Here is a 26,318-nt window from a genome sequence, read left to right as displayed (position 1 = left end):
CCATACACCTAAATGCATATTTCTTATCATCTGACACTGTCAGATTTCTCACCACTCTATTATTTTTTTGTGGATTCTTTTTTTTAATTTTATTTCATTTTTAATGATTTTTATTCTTTCGTTATAGCTGGTTTACAGTGTTCTGTCAGTTTTCTGCTGCACAGCAAGGTGACCCAGTCACACATACATGTATACATTCTTTTTTCTCACATTATTATGCCCCATCATAAGTGACTAGATACAGTTCCCAATGCTGTACAGTAGGATCTCATTGCTCACCAATTCCAAAGGCAATAGTTTGCATCTATTAACCCCAAATTCCCAGTCCATCTCACTCCCTCCCCCTCCCCTTGGCAACCACAAGTCTGTTCTTCATGTCCATGAGCTTCTTTTCTGTGGAAAGGTTCATTTGTGCCTTATATTAGATTCCAGATATAAGTGATATCCTATGGTATTTGTCTTTCTCTTTCTGACTTACTTCACTTAGCATGAGAGTCTCTAGTTCCATCCATGTTGCTGCAAATGGCATTATTTTGTTCTTTTTTATGGCTGAGTAGTATTCCATTGTGTATGTATACCACATCTTCTTAATCCATTCATCTGTCAGTGGACATTTAGGTTGTTCCCATGTCTTGGCTATTATGAATAGTGCTGCAATGAACATAAGGGTGCATGTGTCTAGTTCAGTAGAGATTAAGCCCTTGTCAGTTGCATTGTTTGAAACTATTTTCTCCCATTCTGTAAGTTTTCTTTTTGGTTTTTGTTTTTTGTTTTTTGTTTTTTTTTTTTTATGGTTTCCTTTGCTGTGCAAAAGCTTGTCAGTTTGATTAGGTCCCATTGGTTTATTTTTTATTTTATTTCTGTTGCCTTGGGAGACTGACCTGAGAAAACATTTGTAAGGTTGATGTCAGAGAATCTTTTGCCTGTGTTCTCTTCCAGGAGTTTGATGGTGTCTTGTCGTATTACATTGAGGCCTTTAAGCCATTTTGAGTTTCTTTTTGTGCATGGTGTGAGAGTGTGTTCCAATTTTATTGATTTACATGCAGCTGTCCAGTTTTCCCATCACCACTTGCTGAAGAGACTTTTTCCCATTTTATATTCTTGCCTCCTTCGTCGAAGATTAATTGACCATAGGTGTCTGGGTTTATTTCTGGGTTCTCTATTCTGTTCCATTGGTCTATATGTCCTGTATGTCTGTTTTGGTACCAGTGCCACACTGTCTTGATTACTGTCACCACTCTTTGAATTTAATTAGTACTTTTACAACTCCCAGCTTTCACAAATGAATTGATGAATGAATTTACAACTCTACTTTTATTCCATGTTACTGCTGAAGTCACTGCATCAATCATTTATAAGCATCTAAAGATGATCTAAACTTTCAGCTAATCTTCTCAGTTGCCCAGGTCACTCCCTGATAGTAACTTGAGCTCTGAGGGAGTAAGTTACGCTTTGAATATCTGTCTGGGCAGCCAGTCCTAACCTTCAGATAATTTTTTTTTTTTTAAGGGCCACACCCTCAGCATATGGAGGTTCCCAGGCTAGGGGTGCAATCGGAGCTGTAGCCGCTGGCCTACAGCACAACCACAGCAACACAGGATCTGAGCTGCATCTGTGACCTACACCACAGCTCAGGGAGATCCCAGATCCTTAACCCACTGAGCAAGCCAGGGATCAAACCTCCATCCTTGTGAATACTAGTCAGATTCATTCCTGCTAGCCACAATGGGAACTCCCCCTTCAGATAATTATTTTGTTTCATTCCTCCTAATTCTAGATCACAAGTCTTTTTTTTTTCTTTTTCTTTTTTTTTTTTTTTTTTTTTTTTGTCTTTTTGCCTTTTCTAGGGCTGCTCCCACGGCATATGGAGGTTCCCAGGCTAGGGGTCACATCAGAGCTGTAGCCACCGGCCTACGCCACAGCCACAGCAACTCAGGATCTGAGCTACATCTGCTATCTACACCACAGCTCACAGCAACGCCAGATCCTTAACCCACTGAGCGAGGCCAGGGATCGAACCCGCAGCTTCATGGTTCCTAGTTGGATTCGTTAACCACAGCGCCACAATGGGAACTCCCTAGATCACAAGTCTTTACACCTCCCCAACTTGTACACTTACATTTTCTGTATGGTATGTTTAAATTAGAAATTAAGATCTTTGGGGATCTTTGGAGAAACTGTAGTGTCACAGGAAAAGGTTGAAAATATCTATGTAATTGTTCTTTTAATCATTTTATTTTTTCCACTTGGCTTCTTGAGGTTAGGTCCGTGTTTCTGTTAACCTTTATAGTTCTCTCCAGAAGTTCTTATCATACCTTTGTATGACTGCTTTGTCATGCTGAATTTTCTTTCATATTGTATTGACCTTATTACTAATATCTCCTATTTGTTTCTTAACAGTGCTCTTTGGGCTGCTGAACAATGCCTCTTGCTGCTCCCACTTTCTGTTTTCCTTTTCTCTAGGGATTGAAACACAAGATGAGTAATACCATGCACCCAACATCTGTAAGGACACTGATGATTTTTAAGTCCCTCATAAACTTGAATGTGAAACTTTACACTTGGCTATGGAGTAACGGTCTACCTTCAGGTCTCAGGGAAACATCCAAAAGAAAGGAGGAGAAAGCGTAGGAGAATTTACTTTAGCACTGCTCATATATTTATTTTGAAAGCTGGCAGAATCTAAAAGTGGGGCTGTAAATTGTTAACAACCCAACCATAAAAACCCCCAAAATAAGGGAGAAAACTCTCTCCTACTTCTAAGTTTGGGTACTGACACAAAGTTACAAGATTTCTATTCTGCCATTTAAAAAAATTTTTTTTTAATTTCTAAAGCTATCCTTCCCTTTCTTCTTTCCCATTTTTATTTTGATGAATTACTTTTTAAAGGTTACAGTGCTTTGAAATGTATGGATGTGGTTTCTGAACACAGTTTGATAGATTCTACGGTGACGCTGACGGCTCTCTGCACCTTATGTAACGCTGGGTGATTTCAGTGAGGTGGAGACTGCACAGGGTATCAGTTCTTGTGGGAAAATATGCTTCAGTGGCTTACTGGCACTGCTCTTGGAATGTGGCATTTAAAAGTACCTTTTTACAGTGGGAAAGAATTCTGTCAAGAATAAACAGTCTGACCTTGTTAAATGGGCCAAAGTCGGTCTGTAACCTAGTTCCAGAAAACTAGCTCTTACTAGTTTAGAAAAAGCAGATTAGAAAAATTACAAGTGAACCTTTCTAAAGAATGGGAAAAGTTACGATGAAGAATATGAAATAAATTCTGGAAACTCGAGTCTTCACACGTATTTATGAAAATGTCTTTGCTTCACTGTACAATCCCACTTTTCCAGAGTAGATAAAAGCTCAGGACTACAGTTCATCAAAAAAGCAGATTTTCTTTTTCCTGGAAAGACAAGACCAGCTTATTGAAAGGAGCTGGCCCCGTAGTTTGGACCAACCGTGAGAAACCAGATGACTTGGAGATGAAGAAGGAGTAGAAACTGCTGCTGACTGCCCACTGCCCACAGGTTCCAAAGTTTTTATACTCTGAGCTCTGGAATGCAGACGTCCTCACCTTTCTCTCCATCCATACTTACCCCTCTCCATCTCCAGCTCAGCCACACACCCCTGTCACCTTGCCTCTATAGACCTCTTTCCTCTTGCTTTAAACGATGGCATACCATTAGGTTTTGTGCCTTAAAGCCATTAGACTGTCTTTCAGCTTAAACTAACTTTCGCCTTCTCAGCCTAACAAACTCCTACTCAATCTTCAAAACCCAGGGCAATGCCACCTCCTCCCTGAAGTTAGCCTGAAGTCTCAGATAAAGAGAGTCACTTCTTTTGTGCACTTTTGATTTGCCTGTGATAGCATAGTTATCATAACGATAGTGTCCTCATTGGTTTGCCTTCTATTTTAAAAAGAACAGCATTGTAAAATACCTGTTGAAGCACTAAAGGGAACACGACACAGGCAGGTAGTATTGCTTTGCGAGTGTTTGCAGTGTGGAAGGGGGGAGATGAAATAAGAGGTTTCTGAGTAGAGGAGGTGGAGGGAGGCTGGTTTGGGTCGGGGTGCTGAATGAGACTGAGAAAGAGGTGTTTCCCCCAAACATTGGCTTCCCCAAAAGGTGTCATTATAGCTTGTATCTGCATCCATTTTGAAATGTCGGCATCAGGAATCACACTTGTTTTACTAGTCACTTTCATTGCTAAATCCTGTGTTTATATTTAAATGATTTTCTGGAAAAACAGAATTTGATTGCTTTTATTCAGATGCATGATTATTAAGTAGTTGGTCGGTTGGGTGTTGTCAGAGTGGGCTAGGTCTCAAAGATGCTGGTTCTGGTCATAATGACTTTTAATGTTAAACAACTAATTTATTCATAATAAATTAAGGACAGATTTTAATGGAGTTGTAATAAAAACCAGACCCCATGTTCTAAAAAACGATACTGCTTTAAGAAAATTGCATATGTAAAAAAAAAAAATCTAATGTGTGAAATAGATAAATAATCAAGTGCTTTGCAGATGGGCTTATTGCAAGGTTTTTCAAAAGTAGCCTCTGCAATGGAAAATAAAATTTAATAGATTAAAATGTATTTTCTTAAGCCTTTCCAAGTTTACATATATCATGTAAAACCACTTATTCTGTGTGATAGCTCTAGTTCTTAACTGTTCTTTATGTACTAAGGTAGTTAAAAACAAACAAAAAAAAGCCAAAATGGTCCATTGCAAATTTAAAGTATTTAACATCCAGGAAAAAAGAGACTCACAATTCCTTTTTTTTTTTTGTCTTTGTTTTTTCTAGGCCTGCACCCACAACATTTGGAGGTTCCTACGCTAGGGGTCCAGTCGGAGCTATAGCTACCAGCCTAAGCCACAAGCCACAGCAACTTGGGATTCAAGGCGCATCTGTGACCTATACCACAGCTCACGGCATTGCCAGATCCTTAACCCACTGAGCAAGGCTAGGGATTGAACCCTCTACCTCGTGGTTCCTAGTCAGATTCATTAACCACTGCGCCACGATGGGAACTCCTCACATGTTCCTTTTGTACTTGAACACAAATTGCCCCCTATCATCATGACTTTTACTGGCAAGTTGAGGTTAAAGATGTAGCACAACATTTAGGATTTTAAGAATCAATCCATTTGAAATGAGGAAAGTGTCTTCAAGTTTGAACTTTCTTTAGTAATATTATAGTAAATCAAAATATAGTATTTGTTTTTTCTGTTATTCTCTTTATTTCTAAAAGGATTCCTTGATTTTAGGACTTGGTACTGAAATACTACGTTTAAATGCCACATTGCTGCTACTGTACCTATAGTATAATCCAAATTGTAATTTCCATCAAGTTTCTTTTTCATTAGTGGTTTACGCACTCCTGTTTTTAAAGGAAATGACGTTTTCTCAATATTGATCATAGTTCACAAGTACTGTTAGTTCTATAGTATTTTAAAAATACATGAGGGAGTTCCCGTCGTGGCGCAGTGGTTAACGAATCCGACTAGGAACCATGAGGTTGCGGGTTCGATCCCTGCCCTTGCTCAGTGGGTTAACGATCCGGCGTTGCCGTGAGCTGTGGTGTAGTTTGCAGACGCGGCTCGGATCCCACGTTGCTGTGGCTCTGGCGTAGGCCGGTGGCTACAGCTCCGATTCAACCCCTAGCCTGGGAACCTCCATATGCCGAGGGAGCGGCCCAAGAAATAGCAACAATAACAACAACAACAACAACAACAACAAAAAAAAGACAAAAAAAAAAAATACATGATATTCATGAACTGCTTTAAATGCCCAGTAATTATAGCATCTATTTGCTCTGTAATTTTATTTTTAGAATTTTGATATAAGGAGATAAGTTTTGGAAAGAAATAGCACTATTTGTATGATACAGTTCACCAAATTTTCTGCAGATGTTTTCTGTAGTTTCTTCTGCATTTCCCTTGGTAGCATTTGTATACAGATAAATCAGCCCCTTTCTTTAAATCCTCATCATTCTTTAATCACTTTTTTAAATCTGCATTCTTTTTTAATTGCTAAAATTATTTTAAAATTCAAACATTCCAGATAGGTTAAAAAAAAAATGAAAAGAGAAACTTCTCAATAATCCTTGGTCTCAGAAAAAGTTACTGTTAACAGTTTGGTGAATGAACTTTCATATCTGTGTGTGTGTATATGTGTGTGTGTGTGTGTACACACACCTGCAGATTCACACATAGCATCCATAGTTATTTTTGCTTGGGGTTTCTTTGTTTACTTATCTTACACATTTTCCCATATCTACTATATGGCCTGTTTATTCTTTTTCTTATCTTCACTGTGCATATGTAATAATTTTACCCAGTCTCCTAGGATGGTCCTTTGGGTACATTCTCTTTTGGGCTTAACTTCTACCCAAATACTAATATTTTTGTAGGGTAAGTTTCAAGAAATGGCATTACCGGAGTTCCCGTCGTGGCGCAGTGGTTAAAGAATCCGACTAGGAACCATGAGGTTGCAGGTTTGATCCCTGGCCTTGTTCAGTGGGTTAAGGGTCCGGTGTTGCCACGAGCTGTGGTGTAGGTCGCAGATGCAGCTCGGATCCCGAGTTGCTGTGGCTTTGGCATAGGCTGGTGGCTACAGCTCCGATTGGATCCCTAGCCTGGGACCCTACATATGCTGCGTGAGCGGCCCTAGAAAAGGCAAAAAGACCAAAAAAAAAGAAAAGAAAAGAAATGGCATTACCAAGACAAAAGATGAACCTTTTATGTTTAGTTTTATAAGAAACTACCACGCTGTCTTCTAAAGTGGCTGTACCATTTTGCATCTCCCACCCCTAGCAATGAATGGGCACTCCTATTGCTTCCCGTCCTTATGGGCATTTGGTATTGTCAGTGTTTTAGAGCTTGACCTTGCTAGTAAGTATGTTAATGGCATTTCATTGTTGTTTTAATGAGTATGCACATTTCAAAATCTAATAATGCCGGATTGTCCTCCCAAAAGATTTCACTTTTCTCCTCTCTTAACAGAATGTGATTGAACTGTCTGCTTCATCTCTTCTGAATGTCTCTGGTGATCACCTCTGCTGGCTCTTCCTGATCCTCCTCCCACTATAAAAGCATCCTGAATGAGCCCACCTCAGCCCTTTCACAGATCTCGCCCAGGTCCATGGCTCTAACTTTCGTGTCTGTGCAGAGGCATCCCATTTGTCAGCTCTGCCTGGGGTCCCCAGAGTCTCCGCTGAGCATCAGCCCTCAACCCCACTGCTCCCTTCACATTTCCTCCTGGTGTCCATTGGGCAACAGAAACAACATGACAAAAATGTCATTCACTAGCTTCTCCTGCCCCCAAGCAACTCTGCTTCATCTTGCTTTCTTTCATTTTATTACTAGTCATCACCCAAACTGGTATCCTCAGTTTTTTTTCTTGGTTACAAGTTCGGAATACTCAATCACTTATATCTTACAGAAGAAGAAGTCTGGAGATACATAATTCTGCAGTCAGTCTAGTTGCTCAAGAGTTTGATCTTGATTCCTATCACCAGTTACTAGGAAAATTCCATCCTCCCCTCCTCAGTGAATTACATTTTCCCCTGTGGCCTCTGCATCTTTTGGTGTCACGTCCTCCTACAGCAGTGGTCTAAGCAGTGAGTAAGGAAGCAGGGGCCTGAAAGGGTTGCACTGCCTTTTTGATCAGGGAAGACAACCTTTTCCAAAAGCTCTCTTCCGGCTTTCACTTACTGTTCATCTCCCAGAACTGGGTCATATACCTGCCTACAGACCAATTACACTGCAGCGAAGCATTTTTTTTTTTTTTTTGCTGCCCAAGGAAAATTAGGTTATGTTAGGGAGATGGGGAATGTCTGTTCATTGACCACCAGTGATGACGGGCCTTCATTGATTTAGGAAACGCCACAAGGCAGTGGGGCCACTGTATACGTAGAAACTTGTGCTCTCGGTTCCTTTCAGAGGTGCACAGATACATTTGGTGATCTCTAATGCAATAGTTTATGAAGTATGGTGCTTTTATCCTTAGTGTTCCACATATGTTTAAAGCAGAAAGTTTTAGAATTTTATGGGCATGTCGATTAGACTAAGAATGAATGGTTACCATTCTCATTAGGACGTGATACTTTAGGTCCCTTAGTAAGAGTAATTCGCAGACATTTGCGGGGGGGAATTGCAGTCTGCACATAATCTGCAAGTGACATCTCTACATGTAGACCTGACTGGGGATGTCAGAAGCTAAGGATAGTTTTTAAAACAGTTAAGCAACAAGAAATTTTTTTTTTTTTTTTTAGGACCATACCTGCAGCATATGAAAGTTTCTGGGTTAGGGGTTGAATAGGAGCTACAGCTGCCAGCCTACGGCACAGCCACAGGAACACCAGAACCAAGCCACGACCTACACCGCAGTGCACAGCAACATCAGATCCTTAACTACTGAGTGAGGCCAGGGATCGAACCCACATCTTCATGGATACTAGTTGGGTTCTTAACCTGCTGAGCCTCAACCGGTAACGCCAGCAGCAAGAAATATTTTGTTAAACTAATTATTTTTTAAAGGATGTTAATTTCATTAACATATTATTTAGATATATTACTCTAATGTATCAATATGTATATCACAAGCATACCTCAGAGATATTGCAGACTCAGTTCCAGACCACCGTGGTAAAGCGAGTATCATGATAAAGCTAGTCATGCAAATTGTTTGGTTTCCCAATGCATATATAAAAGTTATGTTTACACTATATTGTAGTCTATTAGATGTGCAACAGCATTTTGCCTAAAAAAATGTACATCCCTTAATTTAAAAATATTTTATTGCTCAAAAATACTAACCATCGTCTCCGCCTTCAGCAAGTCATAATCTTAAGTAGTTACCTTCAAAGGTCATCACTAATTACAAATTACCATAACAAGCATAATAGTAATGAAAGAGTTTGAAAATATTTTGAGAATTCCCAAAATGTGACGCAGACACATGAAGTGAGCAAATGCTCTTGGAAAAATGGCTCCCTTAGTCTTGCAGGCTTGCCACAAACCTTCAGTTTGTGAAAAATTATAATATCTGTGGAGCTCAATCAAAAGAGGTATGCCCGTACTTAGTTAATATGTTTATTGTTATTAATAAATGTACTTATATATTTTTTAAAGTAACTAGTATTACTTTAAAAAACTTATGTATATGTAAATCTGAAGTTGCCTCTACTTCTCTATTCTCACCAAATAAACGTAGGTGAACCTAGGAGGCAAGGCTTGTTCAACATGGCAGAGTCAGGAAGTGCTTCACAGGGGAGGTGATTTTTGAGCTCTGTCCTCAAGAATGAGGAGGGGTTTGCCTGGCAGACAGAGGAGAAAGATGCCCACTAGGTACAGAATTGGGAAAGAGCAGAGCACATACACAAAAAAGTGAGGTATGTGAGTTTGATGAGCACGGTGTCTTGGGAAAATATGATCAAAGTGTTTCTTTGGGGTTTTTTTGTTTGTTTTGTTTGTTTGTTTTTCAAAAGATCACACTAACGCAATGTGATAAATGAATTGATAAATGAGTTTGGCATAAATTAAGGAATTGCTGGAGTACCCGTTGTGGCGCAGCAGAAACGAATCTGACTAGGAACCATAAGGTTGCAGGTTCAATCCCTTGCCTCAGTGGGTTAAGGATCCAGTGTTGCTGTGAGCTGTGGTGTAGGTCACAGACATGGCTCGGATCTGGTGATGCTGTGGCTGTGGTGTATGCTGGCTGCTGTAGCTCCAATTCGACTCCTAGCCTGGGAACCTCCCCCCAAGTGCTGAGGGTGCGGCTCTAAAAAGCAAAAAAAAAAAAAAAAGAAATTGCTGCCAGGGAGACCAGTGTGGAGGCTGTTTCAAGAGAGATATATGATGAGGGGCTGAGTGAAGGCAAGAAAGAGAGGAGATGGAAACTGTAAATGTAGATACAGAGAAAATAGGGAAATCTCATCATATACCAAAGTCTGATATGAAATTTACTTTATGGGGAGTTACTGTCGTGGCTCAGTGGAAACAAATCTCACTAGCATCCATGAGGCCACAGGTTTGATCCCTGGACTCACTCAGTGGGTTAAATATCTGGCATTGCCATGACCTATGGTATAGGCCAGTGGCTACAGCTCTTATTCGACCCCTAGACTGGGAACCTCCATGTGCCTCGGGTGTGGCCCTAAAAAGACAAAAAAAAAAAAAAAAATTTACAGATGAAATTTACTTTATGGGGTAAAAAACAAGAAATGAAAAGTAATATTCCTTTGCATTGAATAAGTGTCAGTGGTCGTAATTCTTTTCATGTGACACTGCTGTGGATAATAATATAGACACATGCTCAAATCAGAGCAGCCAATATTGATGTAATCATTATTATTTTCACTGACAGTTGTATAAATATGTATGGTAGTTTCTCTCTTTTTTTTTTTTTTTGGTCTTATCTTTTGGGGCCCACGGCATATGGAGGTTCCCAGGCTGGGGGGGTTGAATCGGAGCTGTAGCCACTGGTCTACACCAGAGCCACAGCAATATGGGATCTGAGCCACGTCTGCAACCTACACCATAGTTCACAGCATCGCCAGATCCTTAACCCACTGAGCAAGACCAGGTACTGAACCCGAGTCCTCATGGATACTAGTTGGGTTACACTGAGCCACGACAGGAACTCCCAGTAGTTTCTCTTGATGTGATGAACTTTTCCATTCAAAATGAAACAGATTATATAATGTAGAATCTGCATAAGACATGTCACTGGTAGTTTCACCAATCAAATTTTCTCATGGTTTAATGTTTATCACAATTGTAGTTAATATGAATCTATCACAAAATGACTTTTTAAAAAAATTTACAGAGTAAATAAATCTTTTTCTAAAAATAAATCTTTTCATCAGGACTTAAATGATACAGGCTTTAGCTTACTGGGCCTAAAGACCCAGTAACATGGTTGTATTCTATCCAATTAACCACCTGTCTTTCTGTTTCTCCTTTTTCATCCCCATAATCCAGGTTTTGCTAAAGTTGGCAAATTATATACCTCACATGTGGTCATTATATGACTAAACCCTAATGAGGGTTATGTAATGTAAACAGCCACAAAATGCCATAATTTACTCTTTTCATTAGACAACAAGCACCTTGAGGGAAGAAGCTGGGCATCACATATATCATGCTCACTACATAGTAATTGGTAATAATGATGTGCATTTAAGATGTTTATGTCCATTATAAAACTGATATATCCTCATTACAGGCAAATTTGTGTGGTCTCGGTTTATCTCCTTTTCCATCCTCTTGGTCCAGCTTATTCATTCATTTTTTTTGTTTAATGGTACCATGGATTCATTTTTCAATTTTCAGTGCCAGAGATTCAAAGTGGGCCTTGAAAGAAAGATGTCAATAAATAAAGGTGTAAAATAGTTTTCCGACCTTTCGTTAGATTATTCTTTTCTTGGGGTACTTGCTCTCTTGTTTCTTCTTCCACTGCTCCTGCAAAATAATAAGTCTAGAAATTAGATACTGGATATCATTCCAGTAAGAATCTGTTGAGTTTGAGAATTTTTTTTTTTTTTTTTTTTTTTTTTTTTTTTTTTGTCTTTTTTTTGCTATTTCTTTGGGCCGCTCCCGCGGCATATGGAGGTTCCCAGGCTAGGGGTCTAACCGGAGCTGTAGCCACTGGCCTACGCCAGAGCCACAGCAACGTGGGATCTGAGCCGCGTCTGCAACCTACACCACAGCTCACGGCAACGCCGGATCGTCAACCCACTGAGCAAGGGCAGGGACCGAACCCGCAACCCCATGGTTCCTAGTCGGATTCGTTAACCACTGCGCCACGACGGGAACTCCGAGAATTTTTTTAATTAAATAAAACTTTTGCCATCACAACCATGTGTTCCCCCTCCCCCCAAATGTCATATGCTTAATAATGGCCATTTCTCTTCAAACAATATTGTCACTTTCTTGAGGCTAGATGTTAGTTGGAAGAATTTGAGAAGAATTTCAGAATATAAAACATTATGTGACTGGTGTTTTTTTTTTACATTGCATTGGTTTATCGTGTGTGTGTGTGTGTATGTGTGTGTGTGTGTTCTGTATCTCATCAGGTATTGGTGAATAAATAGTTCACACCCTCCCAAGAGAATAAGTCCTTTCTTTCCTTTAAACAGTGACTCCATTGATCGAGTTTTAGAATTTCTTCCCTTGTTTCTCTCTTCCTTCTTGGCAACCTTGTTTTTGAAGTTGTAAATTGATTCAAGTGTTCCTGCAATATTCTTTTTTCTCTTCTACTATTTTCAACTACAGGCAACGAGATTCCCCGCCCCCCAAATCTTGCTTCCTTTAGAAGGCAGTACAGCCCAGCCTAATGGAACATATAATTGGCTAATGGAACATATTCTGAAACCAGGCCTTTTATTTTGGGGTTTATCTTGCTCCTTAACAAGTGGTGTGAACTTAATAAATTCTTTAGCTTCCCTGTGTTTCTTATTTGTTAAAATGGAGAAAAATAACTGTGCCTACCTTATAGAATTGTTGTGGGAATTAAATAAGTTAATATGTGAAAAGAATAAGTGCTTGATACAGTCCTTTAGGAATTACATAGTAGTAATACTCATCTTTGCACCTGTACATGAAGATAGGTACAGAAATGAGTATGACTAATTAATCCGTGTTCCCACTACTAACCAGTTCTTACCTAGGGACTACTCATTATAGTTTAGGTTACCAGCATCTTAGGGAGACCATTCTCTCCTTTTTCATTAGTTTCTCGAAAGGGAATATGGTTCTGGTATTCCTGAAATGAGCACGTTGAGCAAATCTTCTTTCCACTATCAATATTCTATAAACAGCACTGAGGCTTGGAAAATATATATATGTATATATCCTTTCTAAGAGTATACGCATACCTGGTCTTTGAATACAAGAAACTGACTATGCAGATCCAAACGGTTGCAGAATTTTCACCAGGAGGCTAAGAATGGCTGAGCACGTTATCGTGAGTGAACTGCAGAGACTGTATGAACTGGCCAGCTTTCAGCCTCCTCTCTCAGTGTGAGAGCTCAGAGTCCCAGAAATCCAGTGCGTTTTTTGCAGTTCTTGCTCCTTGATCACTTTCACCTGCCAGGCAAGTAGTTGAGGATAGAAGAGAAACTGAGATCTTAACCTCGAAGCACAAACCTGCATGCTTGTACTTTTCTTCATCTCCTGTAGGACAAACTCTAGAAAGAGAAGAACAGACTTTCTCAGGAGGGACATGTTCTGTATTTAATCTCTGTGAGAGGAAGGTACGTGACTGAAAACTAACGATTCCTAAATTAGGAAAGTAAATTCCTTTCCTTACTGTAGTCAAAATGGGGCCTTTTAATCTTGTTTCTAGACTAAACCATTTTGTATTCCACTTACCGTTGTCTCTTGGGGGTAGGTGCTGGGTAGTTAATATTCAGAAAGTTTCATTCCCAAATAGGTTAGATTCTTCCCCGGTCAATAAGTGACTCATTGTACCAACCCTGGATTAGGAATTAATGTCACAAATAACATACACTTCTTCTCCATAGTATTTAAGATGTGTCACATAAGAACTCTTCCAGCTATTAGCCTTTCAAAAAATTAGTTAAAAGAAATTCCTGAGGCTTTCAGCCCAGCCCTTGTATAACCTGTACTGTCTTGTTTGTTTTACAAAGCTACGCAGGAATGCCCCCATTCACAGAAGGAGTTGGTACCTAGGCTAATCACTCAATGGCATATTCAGTCTGCCGTTCAGGGAATTTGTGTGTGGCATTTCATACAATTGCTTACTCTCTAATTTAGGTTTTTTTAAAGGACATTTGTCTTAGTCTTAATCTTATCTACCCAGTGCCTGATTCAGGATTCATATTGAACCATGATACTGTTGCTAAAGAAAATGTACTCTGGCTTTTCATAGATTCAAAGTAAAGGTGTGGTTTGGCCACAGAAGCTGGGTTGTGTAGAAATGTAATTAATTTAGGAGCGTCTGCAACATGATCTCACTGGGATCCAGCTCTCTTTAGACACTTCCTGCTCTGAACTCCGGTCGCACTTGTGAAGCCACCCAATTCAGCCTTTACATGAAGGCTTCCACTCTCTATGTTTCATGTGACTTCCATTTTTTGTCTTGCTGCGCAAAGCTCCTTGAAGTTAGTAACGATAACTCTTTGCTAAGCAAGCCTAGCATCATTACCATCTCCAGAAACCAAGGGGATGGTTGATTGCTTGGTGAACCTACTGTTCTGCTCTTGGTGCTGATAGAACATTGCAGTGAAAATGCCACTTCTACTCCAGATATTTTATTACTATTAATGTGTATATGTCGATTCTAAGTACAGAACACACTCATGAGGTAAAGACATTTTCAGATAAACAAAAACCAAGACAATTTACCTCTTCCTTTTCATTAAAGGAATTTCTAAGGGACATACTTCGAAAAGGGCAAAACTATTTTAAAAGGAATGAAATGCTGTAAAGCATGGTGGATACATAAATTGGTACACATGTCCAAGTAAATAATTAATTACAGTAAATGTAAATGTACAAAACTCACCAGTTAAGGAGTTCGCGTGGTGGCTCAGCAGAAACGAATCTGACTAGCATCCATGAGGACGCAGGTTCGATCCCTGACCTTGCTCAATGGGTTAAGGATCCAGCGTTGCCATGAGCTGTGGTGTAGGTTGGAGACGAAGCTCAGATCCTGCGTTGCTGTGGCTCTGGCGTAGGGTGACAGCTACAGCTCCGATTAGACCCCTAGCCTGGGAACCTCCATGTGCTGCTGGTGCGGCCCTAGAAAAGGCAAAAAGACCAAAAAAAAAAAATACCCAAAATTTTGATCCTCTGCTAGTGGGAATGTAAAATGGTACATTACTTTGGAAAATAATTGAATGTTAACTATGTGGTTAGCATATGTTGCATTTCCATGACTAGTTAACACTTTAGAGAAATTCATGTACACGTGCACCAAGAATCACATTTGGGAATATTTATAGAGACATTACTTGTAATAGCAAAAAAAAAAAAAAAAAAAAAAAAAAAAAGAAGAAGAAAAGAAACAACCCAAATATTCACAGACAAAAGAATAATTAAATCAACTCGGTATATTCACACAGTAGAATTATCCAGCAGTGAAAATGAAAATGAATGAACTATTGGCAGTAACATGGGTCAACCTTAGAAACAGTATTGGGTAAAGAAAAAATTGAAGATAGTTATAAAGTATATGAAATTGAATACACTGGAAACAAGCAATACTAAACATTATGTATTATTTAGGCATATTTGTGATAAAACCAACATTTCTTTACAGCAAAGGAATGAAAGACAGAGGGCTAGGGAGGCAAGAGATAGAACTAGAAGGAGCTGGAGTTTCTGTCGTGGCTCAGCGGTAACAACCCTACTAGTATCCATGAGGTTTCGGGTTCAATCCCTGGCCTCTCTCAGTGGATTAAGGATCCGGTGTTGCCATGAGCTGTGGTGTAGGTCATAGACGCAGCTCGGATCTGGCGTTGCTGTGGCTGTGGATTAGACCAGCAGCTACAGCTCTGATTCAACCTCCTAGCCTGGGAACTTCCATATGCTGTAGTTGCAGTCCTAAAAAGCAAAAAAAACAAAATTAGAAGAAGCGTAAAAGAACACAGGAGGGAGGAGGACTCTGTGCACCCAAGTAGCTATAAAACCCTTTGAGCTTTGCACTTAACCTCCATGGACTTCTTTTAGACTCATACTCATATTTAACATGATTTCTTAAATCTTTGCTATGTGGTTTCTGCTGTATGGGCACTGAATTTTGAGTGTAGAAATTGATGAGATAGATAAAATCTCACTCTTGTGGGGAAGGTGGATAGGATAAACAAGTAAACTATTCTACACAGTCATGCTCTGGTGTCCTTGGGGGAATTGGTTGCAGGATCCCCATGGATACTGAAATCTGGGGATGCTCAAGTCCCTTGTATAAAATATGTAGTACAGGAGTTCCCATTGTGGCTCAGCAGGTGAAGAATCCAACTAGTATCCATGAGGATATGAGTTCGATCCCTGGCCTTGCTCAGTGGGTTAAGGATCGGGCATTGCTGTCAGATGCAATGTAGGTCACAGATGCAGCTGGGACCCTGTGTTGCTGTGGCTGTGGTGTAGGCCTGCAGCTGCAGCTCCAGTTGGACCCCTAGCCTGGAAACCTCCGTATGCTGAAGGTACTGCCTCCCCCCCACACACACACAAAAATTGTAGGTAGTATAGTCAGCCCTCCAAAGCCTCAGATGTGGAACCCACAGGTATGGAGGCCAACAGTAATTTCAAGTTCTCCAAGGCACCATGAGGGGACAGAGTGTGACAGATCAGGCATGTATTGACAAGAAGGGGGGTGGTCAGAGAAGGACTCTTATTAAGCAAGTGAGGGGCAGAACCAGGCTAAGATCCAGAACAAAGCATTCCAGGCAGAGGGGATGGTGAATTCAGAGGCCCCACAGCAGGAGGGAGTATGGACCATCCAAGGAAAGCAGTCAGTGTGGCTGATGCAGAGGGAGCAGGCGGGAAAGGAGTCAAGGCTGAGATGGGGAGGTGGTCCCAGGTCCCTCTGGGGATCCTAGTAAAAGTGTTTGAATGTATTTTTAAGTATAAATAGAATAGCATCTCAGGGATTCAATTAAGGAGCCTAGTCCACATTGGAAGCAGCAACTCTTTGAAAGGAATTAGGCTAAAAAACACAGGCAGTGGTAACAGCAGGAGAAAAGACAACTAATAATGGGACACAAGCAAGAAAAAGTTTAAATGATTAACATAATATATTGTCAGAGCTTGAAGAGAGAACTTAAGTAGTCTAGGATATTTTGTTATATTTGTCTCATTCATCTTCCCACATAAATAAGTTGTTAAAAAACATTAGTTATTTGCATACATACACACTCAAAACATGCTGTTTTCGTGACACATACATGTCGTTAAAAATGGGACATTTTTATTCAGAGAATTGAGACTTTTTGGGGGGGGGATGGAGAGTGCGTGCCTGTGTGTGTGTGCATCTGTAAGGGAAGGAAGGTGGCGAAGGGAGGAGAGTCCGAGTGGGTGGCGAGAGGGGAAGGGCAGGAGAAGAAAAAGGTGGGAGGAGAGCCAGGTGGAAGGGTGGCGACTCACTCAGGACCCAGTGGGGGCAGCGTGATGAGGCGGGTGACCCTGTTCCTTAATGGCAGCCCCAAGAATGGAAAGGTAAGGGGGTCGGGAGGAGGCGAGGTGGGCCCGGCTGCGAGGGGCGAGGGCAGCAGAGTGCAGAGCAGGCTCGCAGGGCAGAGGGCTGAAGTTGGGGAGAGGGGCTGGGAGCGGGGAGGTGGGCGTGCTCCGGGGTTGGGGGGTGTCCTGGAGAAGGTGTGCGTCGGGTCCCCACGGCCTCCTCTCAACCTCGGGGATCCCTAGCCCGAGTCTGCCCTTGGACGCCCCAGCTGATATGGGGACCAGCGCAGGTCAGCTTGTGCTTAATGGTTCCTAAGTCCAGGTGGGGGTCCTGGAGAACAGAGGACCGCTGTCACCTGAGCGCTGGAGGCTTCTATTCCTCTTCCCATCTCCCCTGAGACCCCGCTGCCCCCCACCCTGGCTCCCGAAGACGCTGGTTCCCACCTTCATGCTGAGTAATCGAGACTTATTTTGTGCTTTAACTATGTAACTGTAAATGATAGTGTAATGATTAATGAGGTCATTTAAAATGTATTTTTGCCCATCCTGAGGTTTGCAGTGTGTGTGTGAGAAATGAGTGGTAGTGTCATTAAGTATTACATAGTCTCAAAAGAGATTTTTAAAAAAATCTGTTATTGCTCATTGCTCGTTACTAAATGAAATTCAGCTGAGATTATGATCAGAAGTGGACTTACTATGCCTAATGGGTGCTAAGTCCCTCACTTGCAGGCACACGCGTGCATGAGTGCGTACACACACACCTCTCCCCCCAAAGCCATGGGAAAGGCCCCAGCAATATGTACAAATGGTCTTTTTTTTTTTTTTAAATAGCAGAAGTGAGCTGTTTTAAATGCAGTTGACTAACCCTCTACTCCTACACCCCATCACAGTTTTCCTGGAGTGGCCCTCACTTGGGGTGCTCTTAACCCTCCAGTTTCATACAGGCAGTCTTCTCCCACCATGTCACTCTGGTAGCTGTCTGAAGCCCTCATCTCACTCAGCATCTTCTGGTACACATCTACTTCTCTCTTGCTTTTTTTCCTTTTTTTTTAAATTTTTTTTATTTTGCCTTTTAGGGCCACATCTGCAACATACGAAAGTTGTCAGGCTAGGGGTCGAATCAGGGCTGCAGCCGCAGGCCTACACCACAACTACAGCAATGTGGGATTCGAACCATGTTTGCAACCTACACCACAGCTCACAGCAACACCAGATCCATAACCCCCTGAGCAAGGCCAGGGATCAAAAACAAATCCTCAAGGATACTAGTCAAGTTCGTTACCACTGCACCATGATGGGAACTCCTGGCCTAGAATTCTTTTTGTCCGTCTTCTTTTTTTTTTTTTTTTTTTGTCTTTTTGCTATTTCTTGGGCCGCTCCTGCGGCATATGGAGGTTCCCAGGCTAGGGGACGAATCGGAGCTGTAGCCACCGGCCTACGCCAGAGCCACAGCAACGCAGGATCCGAGCCGCGTCTGCAACCTACACCACAGCTCACGGCAATGCCGGATCGTTAACCCACCGAGCAAGGGCAGGAACCGAACCCGCAACCTCATGGTTCCTAGTCGGATTCGTTAACCACTGCGCCACGACGGGAACTCCTCTTTTTGTCCGTCTTCTGCTTCATTTGACTCATTTCAAATTATTCCTCCTGTTTCTCCTTTCCTCACTGCTGTAGGTTGGTAGGTCCTCCTTTTGGTGCAGCTGGATCATTGCAGCCTTTTAACTGAGCTTCCTGCCTCAAGAATTACATCCAATTTCATCTTTTGAAGTTACCAGAATGTTCAGTCAAAAATGCAGATCTGACGTGCAAGCCCTATGTCAAACTCCTTAGTGCCTCCCATCCCTCTCAGGAGAAAGTCTGGCCTCCATTATATGGTGCTTAAGGTCCTTTGTGATCTGGTCCAAACAGTTTCATACTCCTCAGCCTTCCTGCTCCAGCCGCTCCCTCTGGCTGTCATATCCTTGCACCTCATCTCTGAAGCAGAGTAACAGTCCATATCCCTTTCCTGCCCTCTGCCCTACCTCGTGCCGTCGGTACACATGTAAAACATTTGCTGATAGCCAAAATGTATAGAACCAGCACCTGCAAAGTACTTTCAAGATTTTTACACCATGTAATTCTCCAGTTGTTCTGTGATATACATACTGTGAATTTCCCTTTTTGCAGATGAGGAAACAAAGGCATGGAGAGTCTAAGATATTTAGCCAAGTGATACAACTCACAAAAGAGGACCCGGGTTTTGAACCCAAGTGCTTAAATCATGTACCTCTACCTGGCACAGGAGCCTATGCAATTGGTAGTTACACATCTGCCTTTCCTGCTCAACGGTGAGCTTTGGAGAGCAGAAATGATATCTTTAGTCTTCGTATCCTTTTTATAGCTGGGATCCAGTGCTTGTCATATAGTAGGCACATTAGTGTGTGTGTGTGTGTGTGTGTGTGTGTGTGTGTATGAATGAATCATTGAAGTGACTTTCATATGTTTCATAAACTGCATGAGAAGTGATACTAAGAGTCCGGGGTAGTACAGATATATCTGTATTTCACTCACGAGTACTTTTCCATGAGGATCTAACAGAAGTAAAAGTGTTATTACTGCCTTTGAGGAGAATTTGGTTTAATTGAGAAACTTAAATAGGTGAAAGAACTTAAATATTGAGCTTTAAAAGCCATTCTTACTCCTGTGACCAGTGGACATTATTAATATTTGTAGGAAGCAACTTATCTTTTTAAAGGTTCGTCCTGTGCTAATAGCTAACAGCATCAGCAGTTTAATTATTGACTTATTCCAGATCTAGAGCAAACTTCCTAGTACTTTGAGAACTGCTGGCCAATTTAAATGTCAGCCTTGCTTTTTTGCAAGGGATCTTAAACAAGTGTAACCGTTCCATCTTCCAACAATAAGCTAGTTTTTTTTGTTAAAATGGAAGGGAGGCTTCCCAGCCCAGCTAAAGTTGGCAAGATTATTCATCTTCCATATATCAGATTTATACACTAGAAAGATTTCATTTACTATTTTAAATGCAAGAAATACTGTGGTTAAAATACAGGTATGGGCCTACTGTGGTTTCTGGAGCTGCCTTCATAGAGAATCATGGAAACATGGGCTCCAATGTTCTTTATAACAGTTCCATGCTTATTTCATAAACGAGAGCCCATATAGGAAAAAGCTTTTATCCCCCCTCCATGCAAAGGCTTATAACCGAATGAGAAAAAAAATTAATTAATTACATGAATATTAAGAGGTTACTTATCTATTATAACATTGGGCCACAAGTTGACTAATTAAAAGGAATGCAGGTTGGAAAGCTGCCACAAATCTGCTCCTTTCATTTCGAGGCCACAGGCTGAAGCCAGTGATTGTGCGTGACAGACTCTGGGAACAATGGTGCAGCGCTCAGACCGTCCAGATGAAGCATGGCCGTCTGAATTACACCAACGACGGGGTGGCCTACAGGCAAACAAAATGGTTAAACAATACATAATCAAGTTTTTATTTGGTATTTCCTGCGAGGCTCTACCAGTTGCCAGGGAGTGTACTGTATTTTTTCTTTGGCTGTATTAATTGTTGACCGTAGCTGGAAGAGCACCAAACAGGGACAGATAAGGGGGAAAATGGCATCTGGACATTAAAGCCACAAGTGTACTGGGGGGGAAAAAGCGCAAGAAAATTACAGCATATATCAGGAATTTTCCAACTAACGATGTGCGGATGTGGTAGCACGAAGGAAAAAGAGCCAAACTGAGCTTGCTTTGTTCACTAAGAGAGGCCCCCCTGTAGCATTCCTTTTAGCTGTGCATATTTTGGCTTCATTTGTACAGTTTTAACTTTATACTGTGTGTGGAGAAGCTCAGTTGTAACTAGTTGTTCCTAATAATTACATTGCGATAATTAAAGTTCATGGATAGCTGTAATGTTCTTAGTCATTTAGAAGCTGCTTCCAAAACCAAGTCTAAGCCGAAAACTTCTTTTAAGTGACATGTCATTACCATATAAAAGATGGCAACAATTATTTCTTTGATTTAACAACAATTTTTTATAGACAAGATTCGTTTACGGAGACAAAAGAGAAACGCTGTCTTGAAAACTTAGGATGAGAGTCAGGGGGCCAGCCAGGAGTGATGAGATCTTATAGCCTGCAGATAAAATATCCCTCAGCTGGTTCGTAGACCACGAAAATTTGTGGTAAGGACAATCCCTTTTGCGTCTTATAGAACCCATTTAAAATGCAAAAATCATATGTAAATGTTCACAAATCTATTGCAGAAACAAAGTATGGCAGTTTCATGCCCTCAGCTAGAAATCAAATATTACTGTTTGGACTGAGTAATAAAATGAAAAATCTGCAACTGGACACAGCTTCCTTCTTGAAAGATTGATCAGCCTTGGGGTCCCCAGTGACAATGATGATGATGATGATGATGATGATGGTAATGATGTATACAAAACTGTTAGAGCTGTGAAATACTTTGCCGGGGGCTTCTTTTGCCGTGGTGGTGATCTGTTTGCATATATGGCTGTCATGCCCAGTGGTCATACCTGCAGCCTCGGGGGTTACACTGCATTTGAATTCTAGCCTATTATGACATGTGGCTAACTATAGTTATTAACGTGTTCTGAACATCAGTTTCCTACCTAGAATGTGGGTTAAACTCGCAGTGCCCCCCTCACAAGTAATTCCAGGATTTAAATGACATAAAATTTGTAAAGTTTTTAGTGAAGTGCCAGACATGTAGAAAACCCACGATAAACTTTGGCTGTTATTGCATCTTCTCTGTTGTGACTCTCTGAGGTTTCTTTTAGTTTTGAAAATATTATTTCTAGTCAGTGTCTGCCCTAGACTCGAATGTATTTACTTAATCACCATGGACTTCTGCAACAGATAGCAAGGAACAGGTTGTTTGGTCTGTAATGAAAGCCAAGATAGTGGTTTTGATTACTGTTAAACCTTCTTGGACAAACTGAAATTTTAGTATCTGTTTTCAGAAGTATTTATTAAGACCAGTCATTAATTGAGAAAAAAAAAATGAACAGTATTCTCACATAGCATCATTCTTGGAGAGGTGGACTTCTAACCACAGGATGTGCATACTTTATGATGCTATAGACAGCTGCCTGGTAACGCAGAGGCCATGACTTCACCTCCAAATGCTAAGGGAAAGATCCTCTCATTATGGTCTCGTATTTGATGGAATGATTTTCATAAGACTTATTTTAATAACTTTTGTGCGTTTCAATTACATTTTCTGGTGTGTGCTGTTTTTCACTTCCATCTCCAGAAGTCTGAACCCTTAACCTTAAACATGTGTTAGGGATTCATAGACTCTGGATATTAGAATTGCACAATTCATTTCCATACCCCAGGAGTTCAGTGTGCTGTGCGTTCAATAAAGGGACAACATTATTAATGATGAGCCATGTATATGTACTAAACATTTTTAAATCCACAAAACTTCTCGTGGACCAAAGCATTTGTTAAAATAGACCTGAGTCCCTGACGTCGGACCACTTTTTCTCAAAATAAATCTTAGGTCCTGAAAACATTTTAAGGCCTGAAATAATATTACTATTGAAAAACTTCTCGAGTCATTTAGGAAAGACTGTACTAAAATACACACATATGTGGTAAGTTTTTTTCAATAGGATCTTTACGTCTTAAAAATTAGGTATAAAAGATTATTAATTCTCCTCAGCCGAAACAGTAGAAACTTCAATAATAATTTGAATATGGTCAGCTTTAACTTAAAACTGGAAAACTCCCTTCTCATTTCTACAATTGGCTTTTTCTCTTCAGCTGCTTTTTAAGTTGGGCTGTTAGCAATTTAGCCTGTCTTTAATTTTAAGCACCATTCTTCCAGTCCAGAGATCCCTATAGGAAGCCCCACTCTCATAGCCTCGCCTCTCATTGGCTAGCCAGGAAAAGAGCATTTCTGCATAAATTGGATGCTTCCTTCTCCCCGGGAGACCAAATATGCTCGTGTTTCACAATCCCCCAGTTTGTAAGCTTGAGTCCATTGCCTGAAGCTGGAAACTTTCACTTTGTGGAACACTTGCACACATGGAAATCCAGATCCGATACCCCTGACGCGCCCATGGGTCCCACAGCAGATTAAATACATGCTTCTTTATCCAGTGTTTCTGAGCTGCCCCGACTGAAATCAGAAACCGATGTGCGTGTGAGAGGTGTCCTTCAAAGAAAGGTATTTCCTTTGTGCAGCCCCCGTGCACGCAGACTCCAAGGGGTTAACCTGAGAGCTGCTTTGAAAACAGAGGCGAAGGTCACCGGCGGCAACAGCAAAGACTTTTAAAGCCTGCCGTCCTGAGCCTTTCACCCGGCCTTTCCCACCCAGGGGACTGTAAACATTGGCTCCCGGCCACCACATCCCACAGCACAAAACCTCTCTGTGCTTTCAGCATATACATTTATGCTTTTTTATGGAAGCCGAGGCACAGGCGGGTTCTTGCTGTGAGCACAGAGAGCATGTTTCTGTTCGGGGCCAGGACAGGAACCCTGTCCCGCTGGAATGTGGAAGCATGCAGATATGCTTATTTAGCAGGGCTTCACATGGAACTTCGCTGCTGCTCTCCGTCTGACTTTCTCAAGTCAAAAGAATGTGTAGAATGCTGTCACTTAATCAGAACCCAGAAGAGCTCTTTTATCTGCCATTTGTTAGTAACTCGCAATATTGCCCTTATCTCTTTGTCCTTTAGCTCAATCCAGTGCCCTCCGATATGAGAACTGGTAACATGAAAGCACTTATTACCTTGAGCATTGCTTCTTGTTTTTCTGTCTTAAAACTCAGAGTTCTTCAGTCATCAACAAAAAAGTTGCAGGGTTTTGGGTTTTTTTTTTTTTCAATTTATTTAAATAAAGTCGTCTTAGTCCTAGGACCATCGTTTGATGATGTTTAAAAGAAACCAAGAAGGTTCATATATGTATGCTGCCATTCATATCTGGTTCTTCAAAAGTCTATTAGCTACATATTTATAAATAACCTTCATTGATTCAGTTGTGTGAGAACAGAATGAAATTTCCAGAGACAATAGATGTAGCTTAAATTTCTCCCTCCTGAATGTTTTCATGTGTTATAGGGGGGTTCAGATCTTCCCCCATTTTAAGTAATTTCATGTAATTTCAGTCATTTGACATAATAGTTTTTCTCTTCAGTGATTTCTAATGTTTCTAACACAAATAGGGAATTCATTTTGATCAATCCACATGTTACAGTGGGTCAGGGCAGAAAAAATTATACCCTGTGCCATTCTTTTTTTTTTTTTTAAGTGACTATTTCAGAAGCAGGCATATAAAATCTTAGCCTTTTCTTCTGAAATGACAACTGTGAGCACATTTTGTAATAAATTTGTTTGCTTGCCTACTGAAAGGTCAGTCACTATGCACTCCTCCTTGAATAATGATGTTTTATTCTGAAAAGACCAACAACAGCCCCCACCACATTGCATAGAAATGCAGACACAACTCTCCTCTAGCCTCTCGCTGCAGCTGATAAGAGATGTGTGTCTTTGCCTTTTGCCTCCTGAGCCGAAATATACTCTGAAAGGTTTTTCCCAGTCTCTTCTGGAATTTCAGTTTTGCTTTATGGAATCCCAAAGTCTGTTGTGTACTTATTAATGTCCTGTACTTATTCCTCTCTAACTGTGAAGGTTCTGGGAGCAGCCTCACTGACTCGGATGCATGGGTCCACAGTGCAGTGTCCGCTAGTGTCACTGTGCAGGTAGAGTTTATTTGTTCTTGATTATTGGACTCTAGGGCCAGGAGGACTTTAGAAATAATGTGACGTGATCTCTTGATTTTATCATTGAGGAAACCGGGGTCCAAAGATATAGAATGACTTTTTTTTGCAAGACAGTACACAGAGGTTATTTGGTTGTCTGTTTGAAACTAACACCCACGTCTCCACAGCTCAGTCCAGGACTCACTCTCTTACTCCATCTCCTGTACCCCCTGTACTGTGCGATGGGTTCACTGATGACCAAAGATGGGATGAATAAATGGCTGATTGTCACATCATGAGTCGAAGCCGACGTAAGTGATCATGAGCAGATGTCTTTGTACCTGAGCAGGAAGTAACACAAGGTCTTGGTCTCTACTTGTTTCCAAGGCATTTCAGTTGCTCAGCAGCTCAGCTTGTCATGCTTCAATTTTACTGTGATTAAGTTTCTCTCAATTTCTGTAGAATCCTCCTTTTTCTGTCACCTATTTATTAACATGTTCTCAAGTGAGAGCGACTTCACATTAAAGCAGTGAACTCTACATCAAATTGGACAGTATAACCAAAGCTATATACCGAGGCTAATTGAGAGCACAAAATGCTTTTATGACTGGATAAGAAAGATTGAATATAAAGATAAAAGCCTTCAATCCAGGGACCATAAAAAGAGGTGTTTTTCAACTGGCATCTACTGGATTTATTGTTTTTTGAAGATAAATGTTATATATGCTCATTGTGAAAAACGGAAACATTGTTGAAGGACAGAATGATAAATTCATTAGAAAAATACCTATATAAATCAGGAGACTGGAGTAAATAAAGTTTGAAACATAAATGAAAGAATTAGAAAACAAAGCAAGTAAAACAGAAAAATAAACCTAAGAGTTGGTTCCTCATAAAGACTGAAAGCAAAGGCAGTCTCCTGGCAAAGCTATTCACCAAAAAAAGAGTATCCAGTTATGGAGTCAACTTTGGCTAGAAGAACTATTAAAGAATTTAGCGTCCGAGAGCCCATCAGATAGAAGAGGAGGCAGTGCTGATGGGGTACCCTGGAGCCCTTGGGCTTATCCTGTGAGCCTTGCCATTCCCAGGTTTTCAGTGGGACATGTAGGGGGACTCCATTTCTCCCCCTACATGTTCCCTCCCATTAACCTAGGTAAGAAAAGCAAATCTCCCTTATCTATGTGTGTTGCAGCAACACAACAGAGAAAACGTATCCTACAAAAAAAGAGTTTGGGACTGAGCAAAATACTTTCCTGTTATAATTTTCAAAGCTCCTGTAAATCATTCTCATCAGACACTGTTTGCACATGACCTTCGTGTAAGAGTTAAGTGCCCAGTGATAGGGATATGCAGTGTTAGGAGAACCAGATTATGCACAAGAGGTTTGTAGTTCGTTATAATGTGGTAAATGGGGTAACAGTTCCAACTGAAAAGGTA

At 40.8% G+C, this 26,318-nt stretch overlaps 2 long non-coding RNA genes across 5 annotated transcripts in view; one reads left to right on the top strand and one right to left on the bottom strand.

The window, feature by feature from the left end:
- Nucleotides 1-26,318, top strand: part of CDK6 (cyclin dependent kinase 6) — a 249,728-nt gene that overhangs the window by 129,436 nt on the left and 93,974 nt on the right. The gene's annotated exons all lie outside the window — the stretch shown is intronic.
- Nucleotides 1,872-6,081, bottom strand: LOC146399998 (uncharacterized). The gene is made up of 2 exons (XR_014815783.1): nucleotides 5,675-6,081; nucleotides 1,872-4,806 (listed from the first exon to the last, which is right to left on the bottom strand). It is a non-coding gene; the product is annotated as an uncharacterized LOC146399998 (long non-coding RNA).

The sequence above is a fragment of the Sus scrofa genome, chromosome 9 (assembly GCF_054392235.1).
Source record: "Sus scrofa isolate SSC_HxYL_T2T_F1_AM1 chromosome 9, Sscrofa_HxYL_maternal_Yorkshire_Landrace_v2.0, whole genome shotgun sequence".
Classification (NCBI taxonomy): domain Eukaryota; kingdom Metazoa; phylum Chordata; class Mammalia; order Artiodactyla; family Suidae; genus Sus; species Sus scrofa.
The sequence above is the reverse complement of the archived record's forward strand: the minus strand, read 5'-3'. Positions and strand labels throughout refer to the sequence as shown.